At 37.1% G+C, this 16,702-nt stretch overlaps 1 protein-coding gene across 14 annotated transcripts in view; it reads right to left on the bottom strand.

Moving 5' to 3' along the window:
* Positions 1–16,702, bottom strand: part of LOC120418138 (endophilin-A) — a 141,119-nt gene that overhangs the window by 72,505 nt on the left and 51,912 nt on the right. For 5 of the 14 annotated variants that reach the window (XM_052708792.1, XM_052708799.1, XM_052708797.1 and 2 more), the window contains exon 1: positions 3–335. The exons of 2 other annotated variants lie outside the window; for them this stretch is intronic. The gene's annotated coding sequence lies outside the window, so the exon portion shown is untranslated. Of the gene's footprint in view, positions 1–2; positions 337–16,702 lie in introns of those variants that run through there. 7 more of the 14 variants (XM_052708800.1, XM_052708803.1, XM_052708806.1 and 4 more) reach the window with 4 other exon arrangements.

The raw sequence follows: 16,702 nt of genomic DNA, 5'->3' as shown, positions 1-16,702 counted from the left end.
ACACACGTGGTGGTGGGTGGGGTTTTTAAGGCTAGCTCCGCTCGCTGTCCATTCACCTGTCACACGCGAGAAAATTTCGAAAGCTAATCGAATCCCGAATTACGACGCGACTTGGAAACTTTTTTTTTTTGCTATCACGTGAAAATCACGTGCAAACTACTCCAATTTTGGGGGATGAAGTTAAATTTCACGATTCGCCTTTTCACTACAGAAGACCTCTCGAGAAAAAAAAAATCAACTTGCTAGAGAGCTTGGCTAGAGAAGCTTCAAACACACGGTGACGATTTTCACGGGAAAAGCGCGTTGATATCCACGAGGCACGACGAAGACTGACTGACGGGGACACGGCCACGAGCCAAAGCACGGGAGCATTTGGTGACTCTCGCACACCAATACAGGGAAAACATCGGCCATACAACTGGAGAGAGAAAATACGTGAGCATAAAAATTCAGCAACATGTTTCGGTTCTTGACATCGAGCAGCATCGGACAAGGATCTCTCACGTGAGTGTGGCCGTGAAGAAGTACAGGGATCCTCAGTGTTTTGGTCAGTTTCTGTTGATTTGGGTTTTCAATACATAAAAAGCGCAATTTATACCAGAAATTTACAATTTACATTTGTTTTTATTAATTAGAAACCATTGAGCTCAAATAGACAATTCTGCCTGAAATCAGCCTCGTTTTTAATTTACGTTTAAAGAAATTTTCTTATCAAAGTTGTAGGTATTGATGATTCATAAAAATAGGTACACGGGAAAAAAATTGCCGATTTTTTAATTCACTTTTTTTCACAAGAACTCAATTTTCCAAAATCCGCATTTTTTATATGTTTTAAAAGACAAAAACTCGCAACTTTTGAGCCATTGTGAAGTATGATAAAAAATTCCCGCCGAATTCTTATAAAAATGGTTTTTCTGGGAAAATCAAAATTTCAAGCACCATTATTTTTTATCTTATTTTTACGTAAAATTGAATTTGAAAATGAAAAGTACCTACGAGAAGGAATTTAAAATAAAGTGCCCCGTTTTCCAAGATATAGCCACCAAAAGTTTGATTTTCAGAGCAATTCCAGCCCAAAACACTCGATAATGACATTTGAGAATGGCGTACGTGTTTTCAATATTTTTGTATTTCGTAATTTAAATATTGCTGTATCTCGAAGCCGTTGCATCGTATCAAAAAGTGGTCAAAGACCAACTTGTAGGAAATTTGACGGGCTTTCCGAAAAAAATACACTGAAGAAAAAAAACTCCCCATTTATGAGATTTTTTGATTTTTAAGTTCAAAAGTTAAATTTGAAGGTGAGCCCACGATTTTTTTTCGCTCAATTTTTTTGAAAAAATAGCCTAAGATGTTACAAAAAGTCTCACGAAAAATGCAGGATGGAGCAACTCACCTAAAAAAATACAAAAATCATTTACTGAAACTGTTTTTTTGAAAAGTGCTCTAAACGTTGTCCTAAGTCCAATCCTTGTGAAGTTACAGCGGTTTTAAAAATAAAAATGTTGAAAAAAAATCAAGTCCGCCATATAGAAATTGCCAAAAACCATAAAAAAACCATTTTTTTTTTCAACATTTTTATTTTTAAAACCGCTGTAACTTTATAAGGATTGGACTTAGGACAATGGTCAATACGGAAACTTTTATGTAAAATTGTCTGGAGAATCGATTCCCGTATTCGGCTTTTGAAAATTTTGACGTTTAGATCACTTTTCAAAAAAACAGTTTCAGTAAATGATTTTTGTATTTTTTTAGGTGAGTTGTCCATCCTGCATTTTTCGTGAGTTTTTTTGTAACATCTTGGGCTATTTTCACAAAAATTTTGAGCGAAAAAAAATCGTAAACTCACCTTCAAATTTAACTTTTAAACTAAAAAATCAAAAAAATCTCATAAAAGTGGAGTGTTTTTTTCTTTCAGTGTATTTTTTTCAGAAAGCCCGTCAAATTTCCTACAAGTTGGTCTTTGACCACTTTTTGATACGATGCAACGGTTTCGAGATACCGCAATATTTAAATTACGAAATACAAAAAATATTGAAAACACGTACGCCCTTCTCAAATCTCATTATCGAATGTTACTGGCTCTATATACACAAAAATGGCTTATATATGCCTAGGATAACATGTCTACAAAGTTTCATTGAAATCGGAGAGGGTCGGGTACAACCGATTCCCTATTTGACATGGAATTGCTCTTCAGTGAAATGTTTACAGTTTTTTCGATTTTTCAAAATAGTGTCCAAAAGTTGCCGGTTTTTGTCCTCTAAAACGTATTTAAAAAACCTAAAAAATAAAAAAAAATAACAATTTTGGGAAATTGAGTTATAGTGTTAACAAGATAATTATATTATCGATTTTTTTCTGAATATTCCTTATTCATACCTACAACTTTGCCGAAGACACCAAGCTGGTCAGAATATTCCTTCAATAGTTACAGATTTTAGAATCATTACGTACCATTTTTGTATGAACAGCTGCCAAAATTTTATGGAGACTAGTATGGGTGAACCAATGACACAAAATGGCTTATTTGGTCATAGGGAAGGCCCCCACAAAGTTTGGGCCAAATCAAAAAATACAAAAAATAAAATGGTCGAAATCAGCCGATTACGTAGAGAGGCTTGAATTGCCCATACAAGTTTCCATACAAATTTGACAAATGTTGTCAAATTTGGTTTTGTTGTCTAAAAATGTTCAGAAAGACACTAAATTTAAATTTCTTTAGTATTAACTGTGTTCTCTTCAAATTGAAGTTTGTTTTTCAATGTTCTATTTTTTTTTTAAATAAATAAGTAAGCAAAAATTGATGCATTGATGCAAGATACAAGAGCGGCCAATATTGTAGGCGACTGGAGACGAGCGGCCCAAGATCGAGCATCCTGGAAATCTTCGATTAGTTCAGCGTTGGGTCGATAGACCTGTTGCTGATAAAGTAAGTAAGAAAGCTTAAACTAATGTATTTTTCCAGTACAACTTTTCAGTTTGAAAAAAGCTTAAAAAAGCAAATTATTCATACTGAAAATAGATCGCTGCAAATATTTAAAAAATATTTTTCATTTTTTTCATTTTCTTTATAAATTCAAATGAGTCAAAAAATCAGGGAGCAAAAAATATATTTATCATTAACGATTAACGATTTAAAATGATTCAATATATATTTTAATACAATTTTTAAATGTTGTGGCTGTTAAAAATCATATTAAAATATTTTTGAAATATTTGAATTAAGGTGCACAACAACGCAAATATTGTTTTTTTTGTAACGGATATTCGAATACCAATTTCGTTTGAATAAATTGTATTATGTCTCATTAATTTTTTTCATATTGTAGTGTTGAAGAAATTAAACTTTAAAAATTTTTAGCGACCATTGAAATTTGAATGATTTTTTACATAAAAAAAATATATCCAGATATTTAATTGCAATCGTCAAAAACAATAATTATACAATTTCAAACAAACAAAAATTAAAATGAATCGAGATAAATATATGAATCTTATTTACAACACTAGTTCTTTTATTTATACTTTAATAGAACCCAATCATAAAAAAATTGTTTATTTTTTCAACTTTTATTAAATATTAGTTCCGGCCCAACACTGTTTCAGAAAAATTAGATCTGGCCCGCAGGGCCAAAAGGTTGGGCACCCCTGATCTAAAGCTTAAAGCCTATGTACATTTTTTGAAAAAAGTTGTGAAAGATTTTTTTTTTCAAAAATTTCATTTATTCTTTTTGTTTATTTTGGACGTTGTAAATATTTTAAAAAGTTTATGTCGCCCCTCCCCTCTTCAAAACTGGTCTGATTTTTCAGAAGAAAAAAACAATTTAAAATGCATTCTTCTGCGTAAATAATCATATTTAGCATGTTTGGGCTTGTTCAAAAATGTTTTGGATTTTTATGAAATTCTGATGAACAGCACCGCAAAAAAATTGTTTTTGCAAAAAAAAAAAATCAGTCAATACTTAGATATTGTGGCAACTAGTGCTGTATAGTGCATTTAAAAACACTATTTCCTTTTCAGAATTTTGAACATTTATTTTTTATTTGTCTAATTCCATTTCCATGTCCAATTTATATGCTTCCTTTTAACCTGATTTGCTTCTAAAAAGTTTATGTTGTTTTTACCAACTTACTATTTTAATTTTGTATTGTTTCATTTCCTGTTTTGATACGTGGTTTTTGATACTTTATTAAATATGTATTTGTTTTTTTAAAATTATTTCTATTTTTGTATTGAATTTGAATCTACCATATAAAATTCAGTCTGATAATATTTCCCACGGTTAGAACATCAAAATAATACCTGTTTTAAAAACGTGGTATCACTGTTACCACGCAAGCGACCAACATAAATGTCACAATTGAAACAAGTTCGAAAAACGACTCAGTTGACACCCATACAGACGCAACCCCAAACGAGAAGCAGTTGGTAGTGGTGTTGGTGTTAAAAGTCCGGAAAATCGAAAGCTTTCCGTGGAATTTTACGCTCCCGACAGAGCTGACGATAAACGCGACCGAAAGAAGGAAGCGAGTTTACAGTCAATTAGTTTGTGAGTATTTTATATTTACTGAAATTGTCAAAATTTGAGACAAATTTAGTTATTTTTTAAATAAAATTACGATTAATGAGTTGACACAAAACAAATCCATTTACCAAAGTGATAATGATTTATCGAAGGACGTTTTCGGCTTGACTTATCTCGAGCTTGACAGGTCATTCCACAATCAGCTCCAGATCATCGCTTTGGCATCCTCACTAATACCACTGCGAACACAATCGCTATCACCGAAAGCTTCCCACTGCACAAACACCCAGAAAGCTTCTCTCGTGTTTGAGGAAATTTCGCCGCATGCGCACTCGGAAAAAACGCATTCAAAGCCCGATTCCACGACCGACAATAAAACGACGACGATGGCGAAGAGTCGTCCGCAATAAAGAACGCCAGTTTATGGCATTTTCGTCTGATGTAAGCTCGATCTCGTTGCTTTCAGCAGAACCCATTCGGTGGGGGCCGTCTTCCTTTCCGGTTTTTCCATAAGCTTCCGCCAACAATGAAAAAAACAACTCGACCGAAGGCTCGCATTGTCTTCTTGTCGAGGAACCTCCTTTGCGCTAGGAAAGGACTACTTTCATGAACGACCTAGTAAAGGCTTAGCACAGACAAGTAAGTTTAAAATGTTGCCTTAAATCTTCATTTTCTAGCGTGCATTCTTAGTCTTTTTGTCTATGATCAGCAACTATGGACGTTACTCAAAGAATGACTCTTCGGTTTTTGCTTTAAATGTTGGCCCACAAAACGTAATCCTTCGCCACTATTCTGCTACAGCGACGATACCGTTATCGTGCTTTCCATCTCGTTTTCTTTATTAGAATTGAGTCGCAATCGATAGCTGAAGAAATTGCTTTCTGCATCCAATGAAAGAAGAATTTTGTATGATGAGATGACGTCGGTTTGAGCAAAGTTCAGATGTAATCAATACTCTCGGAGATGTGTGTGCTTCAATTAGGACGAAACTTTGCCGATCGGTTGAGGTTCATCTATTTTTGATGAGGTTCGAAGTGGAACACTAGACTTTCGTGTAAACTTGGGGACAATTCTTCACGAATTCATTTTTTTTTTTCTTTCGAAAACTGATGAGGACTATTTAGAGAAAGTTTGGTAGTGCGTCCATCCTGGGAATTCCCGAATCCCGGGATTTTTTAAATATTCAGTCCCGGAAATTCCCGAAATTAACAGCAAATCAAATTTTGGTCAAGAAATTCAGATTTGGTTGTGGAAATAGATCAATAGTTGAATACTTAGTAATCGACAAGAATTTAAAAGCAATATTTTTTTTGTATTCGGCATTAAATTGACTTATTAGGGAAAATGGTTAAAATTTTAGTTTATAGATCCGCAAAAGGCTTCGCGCCTTAAATATTTTCTAGTAAATTTTACTTGTTTAAAAAAGATTTAGTATTATATTCACGTATAGGATTTGTGACTTTAAGCTTGAAAAAAGTATTATATTCAAAAAATAACTTTTCATCAAAATCCGGCATCTGGAGACAATCAGGACAAAAGTAACGAATTAAGACAGCAATTTAAGCTAATTTTTTTTTTGAATAATGTTCTGATTGTTTTGATTGATTTCGGTTACAGAACAGAACAAAACAATTAGTACACCGATTTCCAAATGTATTGCTCAAAATCTCCTGCACCTATTCAGACTGCAGTCCCGAATATCCCCAGTTGACGATAGTGACTTTAAGCTAATTTCTAAAATATGTAAAACATAAAATTCTAAACTTATCCAAAGTGTTACATTGTCAGGTATAATTTTATTTCTTGTTGTTTTAGACATTTTCAAAGCTTTTGCAGTATAAATAAATAATTAAAACATTTTTTTGCAATTCCGTCGTGAAATAACTTACTTTTCCTGTCATTCTTGATCGACGAAAAAGCCTACATTTCTGTACCAAAAATAACGGAATCGACTAGCAACACTTTTCAAAATAAATGCTGAAAAGTTCTACTTTTCAGCAATGAAATGGGTGCTGAAAAGTTGAACTTTTCAGCACTTGTTTTGAAAAGCAACACATTTCAACATTTTTTAGATTTAAACGATTTATTGACAAAATACATGAAAATTTTGCTTAAAATTTCACTCAATGGGTGTTTTTCGGAATTGCAAAGAAATGTTGTATGGAACTCGTTGCAAAACTTGATTTTTTCAGCACTCTTCGTATTTATCCAACTCAGTGAACCTCGTTGAATAAATGTACGACTCAAGCTGAAAAAATCCTCTTTTTGCAACTTGTTGCATAAACTACCATTTTAAACAAAGATTTTATGACTGCTTCAAAAATTTCTCGGGATCCCGGGAATCTCCGGGATATCTTTCCCGTTTCCCGGGAAAATTGGACGCCCTTAAATTCGATAATGGAACAAAATTGGCGACTTTTTAAAGATATTTTTTTTTTCACAAAAAAATACTATGGTCCACGCTGCTTTTAAAGATTGAAAAACGGTGTTTTTTTTATTTGAATGCACCATATAAAAATTGTAGATATGATTTTACAATAAATTAACTTTTTTTCAGGAGATCGTAACTCGGTGGCAACATTTTTGTCTACTTTTCTGAGAAATGTTTTTTTGAGAAAAAAAAAAGTTTATTCAAAAATCGGCTTTTTTCCCTGAATCACCAATGGATCAGTAGTGCGGTGCCTGTGTGGACGCGCAGTCCTGTTTTTTTTTTCGTGTTATTTTCCGTCTCTTTTATGTCGCTGTTCGAGTGCATGGGGTGATTGGTCATTATAATTAAATAATGGCATCAGTAGTGCGGTGCCTGTGTGGACGCGCAGTCCTGTTTTTTTTTCGTGTTATTTTCCGTCTCTTTTATGTCGCTGTTCGAGTGCATGGGGTGATTGGTCATTATAATTAAATAATGGCATCAGTAGTGCGGTGCCTGTGTGGACGCGCAGTCCTGTTTTTTTTTTTTCGTGTTATTTTCCGTCTCTTTTATGTCGCTGTTCGAGTGCATGGGGTGATTGGTCATTATAATTAAATAATGGCATCAGTAGTGCGGTGCCTGTGTGGACGCGCAGTCCTGTTTTTTCGTGCTATTTTCCGTCTCTTTTGTGTCGCTGTTCGAGTGCATGGGGTGATTGGTCATTATAATTAAATAATGGCATCAGTAGTGCGGTGCCTGTGTGGACGCGCAGTCCTGTTTTTTTTTCTTGTTATTTTCCGTCTCTTTTATGTCGCTGTTCGAGTGCATGGGGTGATTGGTCATTATAATTAAATAATGGCATCAGTAGTGCGGTGCCTGTGTGGACGCGCAGTCCTGTTTTTTTTTTCGTGCTATTTTCCGTCTCTTTTGTGTCGCTGTTCGAGTGCATGGGGTGATTGGTCATTATAATTAAATAATGGCATCAGTAGTGCGGTGCCTGTGTGGACGCGCAGTCCTGTTTTTTTTTCTTGTTATTTTCCGTCTCTTTTATGTCGCTGTTCGAGTGCATGGGGTGATTGGTCATTATAATTAAATAATGGCATCAGTAGTGCGGTGCCTGTGTGGACGCGCAGTCCTGTTTTTTTTTTCGTGCTATTTTCCGTCTCTTTTGTGTCGCTGTTCGAGTGCATGGGGTGATTGGTCATTATAATTAAATAATGGCATCAGTAGTGCGGTGCCTGTGTGGACGCGCAGTCCTGTTTTTTTTTTCGTGTTATTTTCCGTCTCTTTTATGTCGCTGTTCGAGTGCATGGGGTGATTGGTCATTATAATTAAATAATGGCATCAGTAGTGCGGTGCCTGTGTGGACGCGCAGTCCTGTTTTTTTTTCTTGTTATTTTCCGTCTCTTTTATGTCGCTGTTCGAGTGCATGGGGTGATTGGTCATTATAATTAAATAATGGCATCAGTAGTGCGGTGCCTGTGTGGACGCGCAGTCCTGTTTTTTTTTCTTGTTATTTTCCGTCTCTTTTATGTCGCTGTTCGAGTGCATGGGGTGATTGGTCATTATAATTAAATAATGGCATCAGTAGTGCGGTGCCTGTGTGGACGCGCAGTCCTGTTTTTTTTTTCGTGTTATTTTCCGTCTCTTTTATGTCGCTGTTCGAGTGCATGGGGTGATTGGTCATTATAATTAAATAATGGCATCAGTAGTGCGGTGCCTGTGTGGACGCGCAGTCCTGTTTTTTTTTCGTGTTATTTTCCGTCTCTTTTATGTCGCTGTTCGAGTGCATGGGGTGATTGGTCATTATAATTAAATAATGGCATCAGTAGTGCGGTGCCTGTGTGGACGCGCAGTCCTGTTTTTTTTTTTTCGTGTTATTTTCCGTCTCTTTTATGTCGCTGTTCGAGTGCATGGGGTGATTGGTCATTATAATTAAATAATGGCATCAGTAGTGCGGTGCCTGTGTGGACGCGCAGTCCTGTTTTTTCGTGCTATTTTCCGTCTCTTTTGTGTCGCTGTTCGAGTGCATGGGGTGATTGGTCATTATAATTAAATAATGGCATCAGTAGTGCGGTGCCTGTGTGGACGCGCAGTCCTGTTTTTTTTTCTTGTTATTTTCCGTCTCTTTTATGTCGCTGTTCGAGTGCATGGGGTGATTGGTCATTATAATTAAATAATGGCATCAGTAGTGCGGTGCCTGTGTGGACGCGCAGTCCTGTTTTTTTTTTCGTGCTATTTTCCGTCTCTTTTGTGTCGCTGTTCGAGTGCATGGGGTGATTGGTCATTATAATTAAATAATGGCATCAGTAGTGCGGTGCCTGTGTGGACGCGCAGTCCTGTTTTTTTTTTCGTGTTATTTTCCGTCTCTTTTATGTCGCTGTTCGAGTGCATGGGGTGATTGGTCATTATAATTAAATAATGGCATCAGTAGTGCGGTGCCTGTGTGGACGCGCAGTCCTGTTTTTTTTTCTTGTTATTTTCCGTCTCTTTTATGTCGCTGTTCGAGTGCATGGGGTGATTGGTCATTATAATTAAATAATGGCATCAGTAGTGCGGTGCCTGTGTGGACGCGCAGTCCTGTTTTTTCTTGTTATTTTCCGTCTCTTTTATGTCGCTGTTCGAGTGCATGGGGTGATTGGTCATTATAATTAAATAATGGCATCAGTAGTGCGGTGCCTGTGTGGACGCGCAGTCCTGTTTTTTTTTTCGTGTTATTTTCCGTCTCTTTTATGTCGCTGTTCGAGTGCATGGGGTGATTGGTCATTATAATTAAATAATGGCATCAGTAGTGCGGTGCCTGTGTGGACGCGCAGTCCTGTTTTTTCGTGCTATTTTCCGTCTCTTTTGTGTCGCTGTTCGAGTGCATGGGGTGATTGGTCATTATAATTAAATAATGGCATCAGTAGTGCGGTGCCTGTGTGGACGCGCAGTCCTGTTTTTTTTTCTTGTTATTTTCCGTCTCTTTTATGTCGCTGTTCGAGTGCATGGGGTGATTGGTCATTATAATTAAATAATGGCATCAGTAGTGCGGTGCCTGTGTGGACGCGCAGTCCTGTTTTTTTTTTCGTGTTATTTTCCGTCTCTTTTATGTCGCTGTTCGAGTGCATGGGGTGATTGGTCATTATAATTAAATAATGGCATCAGTAGTGCGGTGCCTGTGTGGACGCGCAGTCCTGTTTTTTTTTTTTCGTGTTATTTTCCGTCTCTTTTATGTCGCTGTTCGAGTGCATGGGGTGATTGGTCATTATAATTAAATAATGGCATCAGTAGTGCGGTGCCTGTGTGGACGCGCAGTCCTGTTTTTTTTTTCGTGTTATTTTCCGTCTCTTTTATGTCGCTGTTCGAGTGCATGGGGTGATTGGTCATTATAATTAAATAATGGCATCAGTAGTGCGGTGCCTGTGTGGACGCGCAGTCCTGTTTTTTTTTTTCGTGTTATTTTCCGTCTCTTTTATGTCGCTGTTCGAGTGCATGGGGTGATTGGTCATTATAATTAAATAATGGCATCAGTAGTGCGGTGCCTGTGTGGACGCGCAGTCCTGTTTTTTTTTCTTGTTATTTTCCGTCTCTTTTGTGTCGCTATTTGTGTACATGGGGTGATTGGATTTCTTCTTCTTCTTTTTTCATTTATTTTTTGTTCGCGCGTTCGTTGGCCGATGAGTTTTATTTTTGTTCTCTTTATATAGTTTTCGATAGAAACGATCCGATTTTTGTTTTTTGAGACAAGCAAGTCGTATTTCCATATCATCGAGGATCGGAAGGCACGTCGACGGATATGTTTTAAGGCTTATGATATAAAATAATTTTAATGAATGAAGCCCTTCCTACATCACCGTTGATCGGAAGGCACGCCGACGGAGAATTTCTGGAGAATCGCGGTCGAATTAATACTATATTTAAATCCCTAGATAGGTATCTTTCCGCAGCCGGCTGCCTAAGATTTTTAAAATTTCAACCCATAAACAAATTGCTCATGGTCGCATCACCTACCACAGTGAATCCTGACCTCATACCCATCTTACTAACCCCTCAAAACTCATGTGATACTTTGTCGGAGACGCAGTCGATTTGGCGGTCCCATCACTCAAGTATCGGCTAACATTCCCATCCACTTCCCCGTGTCTTACCACTGGTCGTGGCCGGCGTCGGTATTGATCAGCACGATAGGGACCTTTGAAAATTGCGAAGGGGTGATGATTGGTTCCTACTTTTCATCTGTGGTCCACGGAGCAATGTTTGGGGGTCCTGGTCAATAACGAAGTAGCAGCTACGGGTAGACACCAATGCTATGCTATGCTAAATCGGCTTTTTTCCCTGAATCACCAATTTTATTTGGCATATGAGCCATTTTTGCAATTCGTGGTGAAAAGTTGAATTGAATCACCTTACACGGAAAAATTCTCGATATCGTGAATTGTGTTCATGAATTTGAGAACCACAAAGGAATATATTCACGTTTATAGTGCAAATGCACCATACTCATGAAGCTATGATTTTTTTTAAATGGTTTTAAATAAATTTTCTGAAATATCAAATAGGGAACAAGCATCTAATTCCATGAGACAGCACTTTGGCGTTTGGTTACCGCTCCTAAAAAACTTTTTCAACTCATATCCATCGATATTTAGCTTAATGGGAAGTGAGTGAACATGTTTCTATCAATAGTTAAAAAAAATGTATAAATAATGAGAATCTGCCAATTAGACGGAATTAGAAAAGAGTTTTCAACGTGCCAAAAAAACGAGAATTTTCTCTACATGACCATTAGAAATTTTAAAATTGTTATATAGATGCACCGTTTACACGTTATAAGTATTTTAATGTTATTTATTTCGTAAAATGTTCAGTTTGTTGCCTAATCTAATCTAATCTAATCTAACACAAACGCAGCCAGTCCGATGAAAGCATGCTGGAAACTGTAATAACACGTTTGCTTGGATTTGTTATTTATTTTTTTAAATACGGCCTTCCCGGGCAGGCGGTAATAACAAAATTCATGTCATTTCAATAACAAATACTGTTAAAATAACAGAAAGTGTTATGGAATCGTCTTGAAAAATCCATTTTTGCATAAGGGTTTAATAACAGTTAATGTTATCATAACAAAATTTGTTATTGGTCTGACATAGGAGGAAAGCCAAAACAACTTTGGATTAACATTTTTTGTTATGGAAGAATACCTCGAACTGTTATTGGGATGATCGGATTAGTTGTTAAAATAACAAAAAATAATAACAAAGATTTGTTCGAAGAATAACTAAAAATGTTATTAGTCTGTTATTACAATAACAATCCAATAACAAAAAAATCATAACGACGAATAACAAATATTGTTATAAATAACATAAAATGTTATTGGCCTAGTATTTTCAAATATCAAAAAATGTTATTCCCAAGTTATTTCCGTCTGCTCGGGTTAAATTTAAAATTTGGTTTTATTTTAGCAACAATTTTTTGATCTTCAAAAAGCATAAGAGAGACAAACCTTCAAATTTTTGAAAAATTATGGTTTTGGTGGTTTGATTTGTTTTATGATACTTGAAAATGTGAAATTTTCCAGAGTTCATTTTTGGCCGTGTTTTTGACTAGCATCCCCAATATTTTTTTGAAAATATGCGTTTTTCATACCGTAAAAAATATTGAAGAATAGGTCTAAACTTTTAAGAAAAAATCAAAAGCTGAACAGAATAAATGCGATCGAATGTAGAAAAAAAAAGTCCAGTAATTTTTTATTTTTTTTGAATAAGAACAAAATGAGCTCGAAATTACCTACAAAATGAAAGAAAAATGCAAAGTTTGAAAAAAAAAATAACAGAAGAGGGTCAAATATTTTACAATCAATTATTTGTGTTTGATAGTTTTGGTCACCGAGAATTTTTGTTTTTTGGCTTTAGTTGATGTTTTTCGGTGAGAAATGAAACAAAATTCTTCTTCGTTACGTTTCGGCCGAAACGTAACGAAGAAGAATTTTGTTTCATTTCTCACCGAAAAACATCAACTAAAGCCAAAAAAACAATCAATTATTTAGAACAGATAATCTCAATCTTCATAAAAAAGTTAAATTCACTAGTCATTGTTATTTGCTTCCGACCTAGAAAGTCAACGTAAGATTTTCCTCCTTGCGATAAACATTAATGCGCAAAAATTTAGCAACACACATTTTCACTCACACCAGCAGCAGCTTGGCACAATATTATCATAAAAAAAAGCGGCAGACTTTCCGTGAGACATTCAGACGCCCCAAAGCTCTGCCCTGCTGGCTCGACCAGACCGAATCGATTTTGCCTTGGTAACAGCAGCAGCATCCCTTAACGGTGCTGCCGAATTTTGCTTCTAAAATTTGTTTCACTCTAGACAGTCTGGGGTCTATCCACCAGGAATGACACAGTTTGGGAGGGGTTCCCAGGTGTACCGTTGCTGTCTGCCTGTACTGTACACACAATTTGATGTTAGCTTGAAAAATTCAATACCCTAAGTGGTAGCCAGCTGGTATGGAGTTGGATTTGGTTTGATGCTTTTCCAGTGAAAAGAGTTTGGATATGAATGAAATGATAAGATAATGTCACTGTGTAGGGTATTGTTACCTATTTTGAAAGGTTTTTTTTAAAAATATTCAGAACTTTGTATTTTTTTTGTTATGTTTATTTTGATACACAAAATGTTTACTTTTTCTTCAAGAGAATAAAATAATAAGATTGATTTTAATAATAATTGACTTCATGGCTTGTTTTGCCTTCCTCACTGAGGTAAGGCTATAATCCTGCTCTAAACATGAACTTTTTATTAAAAGCTCAAAGACCCACCTTCATGTATACATATCGACTCAGAATCGAAAACTGAACAAATGTCTGTGTGTGTGTATGTGTGTGTGTATGTATGTATGTGACCAAAATTCTCACTGAGTTTTCTCAGCACTGGCTGAACCGATTTTGATCAAACCGGTTGCATTCGACTTGGTTCATGGTCCCATACATCGCTATTGAATTGTTTGAAGTTTCGATAACTAGTTCAAAAGTTATGTATAAAAATGTGTTTTCACATATATCCGGATCTCATTTATATGCATGTAAACGATGTCCGGATCCATCATCCGACCCATCGTTGGTTAAGTAATTGAAAGGCCTTTCTAATGAGTCCAAAACATTGAAGATCTGGGAACCCTGTCTCGAGTTATGACCACTTAAGTGATATTTATGTACTTTTTTGAAGCCGGATCTCACTTAAATGTATGTAAACTATGTCTGGATCCATCATCCAACCCATCATTGGTTAGGTAATTGAAAGGCCTTTCCAATGAGTCCAAAACATTGCAGATCTGGCAACCCTGTCTCGAGTTATGACCACTTAAGTGATATTTATGTACTTTTTTGAAGCCGGATCTCACTTAAATGTATGTAAACTATGACCGGATCCATCATCCAACCTATCGTTGGTTAGGAAATTGAAAGTCCTTTCCAATGAGTCCAAAATATTGAAGATCTGGGAACCCTGTCTCGAGTTATGACCACTTAAGTGATATTTATGTACTTTTTTGAAGCCGGATCTCACTTAAATGTATGTAAACTATGTCCGGATCCATCATCCGACCCATCGTTGGTTAGGTAATTGAAAGGCCTTTCCAATGAGTCCAAGACATTGAAGATCTGGCAACCCTGTCTCGAGTTATGACCACTTTAGTGATATTTATGTACTTTTTTGAAGCCGGATCTCACTTAAATGTATGTAAACTATGTCTGGATCCATCATCCAACCCATCATTGGTTAGGTAATTGAAAGGCCTTTCCAATGAGTCCAAAACATTGCAGATCTGGCAACCCTGTCTCGAGTTATGACCACTTAAGTGATATTTATGTACTTTTTTGAAGCCGGATCTCACTTAAATGTATGTAAACTATGACCGGATCCATCATCCAACCTATCGTTGGTTAGGAAATTGAAAGTCCTTTCCAATGAGTCCAAAATATTGAAGATCTGGGAACCCTGTCTCGAGTTATGACCACTTAAGTGATATTTATGTACTTTTTTGAAGCCGGATCTCACTTAAATGTATGTAAACTATGTCCGGATCCATCATCCAACCCATCGTTGGTTAGGAAATTGAAAGGCCTTTCCAAAGAGTCCAAAACATTGAAGATCTGGCAACCCTGTCTCGAGTTATGACCACATAAGTTATACATTGTGTTCTTTTTATCTGGATCTAAAAAAATGATGAAATCACTCATATACCCATTTTTGGTAAAAAGTGAGGAAGGCATCAACCACATAGGTGGATTAAGTTAGTTTTTTATTCTTTTATGATTTTTTTAGAGGCTACCAAATCCATAACATTCTAATAAGTTAATTAAATCTCTTTTTAATGATTTTTTTTAAATTCCAAGTGTAAAAAAACAACGGGTTTTAAGAGTAAGGTAAAGGAGAAAGATTTAAATTAAATGTTATATTTTAAAGTTTTTTTTCTGCAATAGAAATTTTTTAGCAATCAACCACCCTAACGTTCAAATAAGGTCACCGCAGGATGAACTGTAAATTGCTCTCGAGTTGCATAACGCTCGAAATAACCAAATTTCTTCCCCATTGTTATCCGAGCATTCGTTGGTGAAGGTTGTCTGAATCAACATGACTCGTCGCGTCCCGGCGCAAAACGCCGGCAATATTGCCCTACCTGCGGCTCAAGCAGGCAAAAAAGTGGGAATTTCCAAAAGGAAGGTTGAGGCCTCAACTGATGGCCAAAAACCGGGGATTTCCAAAAGGAAGGTGCTTTTGGAAGTGACATCGAACAGCAAAAAGACGAAAAAGAGCGACGGTACTGTACCGATGGATGAGGAGGAGGAGAACTCTTCGTCGCACGAGGAGCAGCTATTGAAGAACAACAAGTTCGCTGGACTGCCTGACGAGGACCAGGTAGCGGAAGCAAAGGAGAATGAAGTGAAACAGCGAAAGGAGAAACTGCCTCCTTTTTATGTGAGGCAATCAGCAGCAACGATCGACTTTCGAGCGGGGCTGGTTGAACTCATCAAGTCTGGGAAAGTCCTAGGCAACATTCGTCTGTGTCAGGACGGATTTAAGGTGCTGGTGCAATCCAGGCAGCACTATCAACTGGTCAAGGACTACTTGACCGAAAACGAGGCGGAGTACTTTACCCATGATGTCGTCATGGATAAGCCGTACAAAATCGTCGTCAGAGGTCTGTACGACATGCCAGTGGAGGAATTAGCTGCCGAGCTAAAAGTTTTGAAACTGGATGTGTTGGCCGTGCACAAAATGAGCCGACGCAACAAAGACATCAAGTACCGTGACCAGCTCTACCTGCTGCATTTGGCTAAGGGATCGACGACGCTTCCTGAGCTGAAGGCAATCCGAGCGGTTTTCAACATTATCGTGTCGTGGGAGCGATACCGACCAGTGCACCGTGACGTCACACAATGCTTCAACTGCCTGGGCTTCGGGCACGGAGGTAAGAACTGCCACCTGAAGCGTCGTTGCGCCAAATGTGGTACCGATGCGCACATCACATCCCAGTGCATCCAAGATTCGCTGGTGAAGTGCCTCAACTGCAACGGTGAGCACTCGTCAACCGACCGAAAGTGCCCCAAGAGAGCTGAGTTCGTGAAAATTCGGCAGCAAGCATCGACGAAGAATCAGCCTCAGCGTCGTAGAACTCCTCCAGCCCTGGTGGAGCAAAATTTCCCACCTCTTCAATCGCGACGCCAGGTCCCAAACTTGGCACCGTTGCCGTTGGATCCCAGGAAGAGAGCTGAGATGA

The sequence above is a fragment of the Culex pipiens genome, chromosome 2 (assembly GCF_016801865.2).
Source record: "Culex pipiens pallens isolate TS chromosome 2, TS_CPP_V2, whole genome shotgun sequence".
In the NCBI taxonomy this organism is placed as follows: domain Eukaryota; kingdom Metazoa; phylum Arthropoda; class Insecta; order Diptera; family Culicidae; genus Culex; species Culex pipiens.
This window is presented reverse-complemented; position numbering and strand designations above follow the sequence as displayed.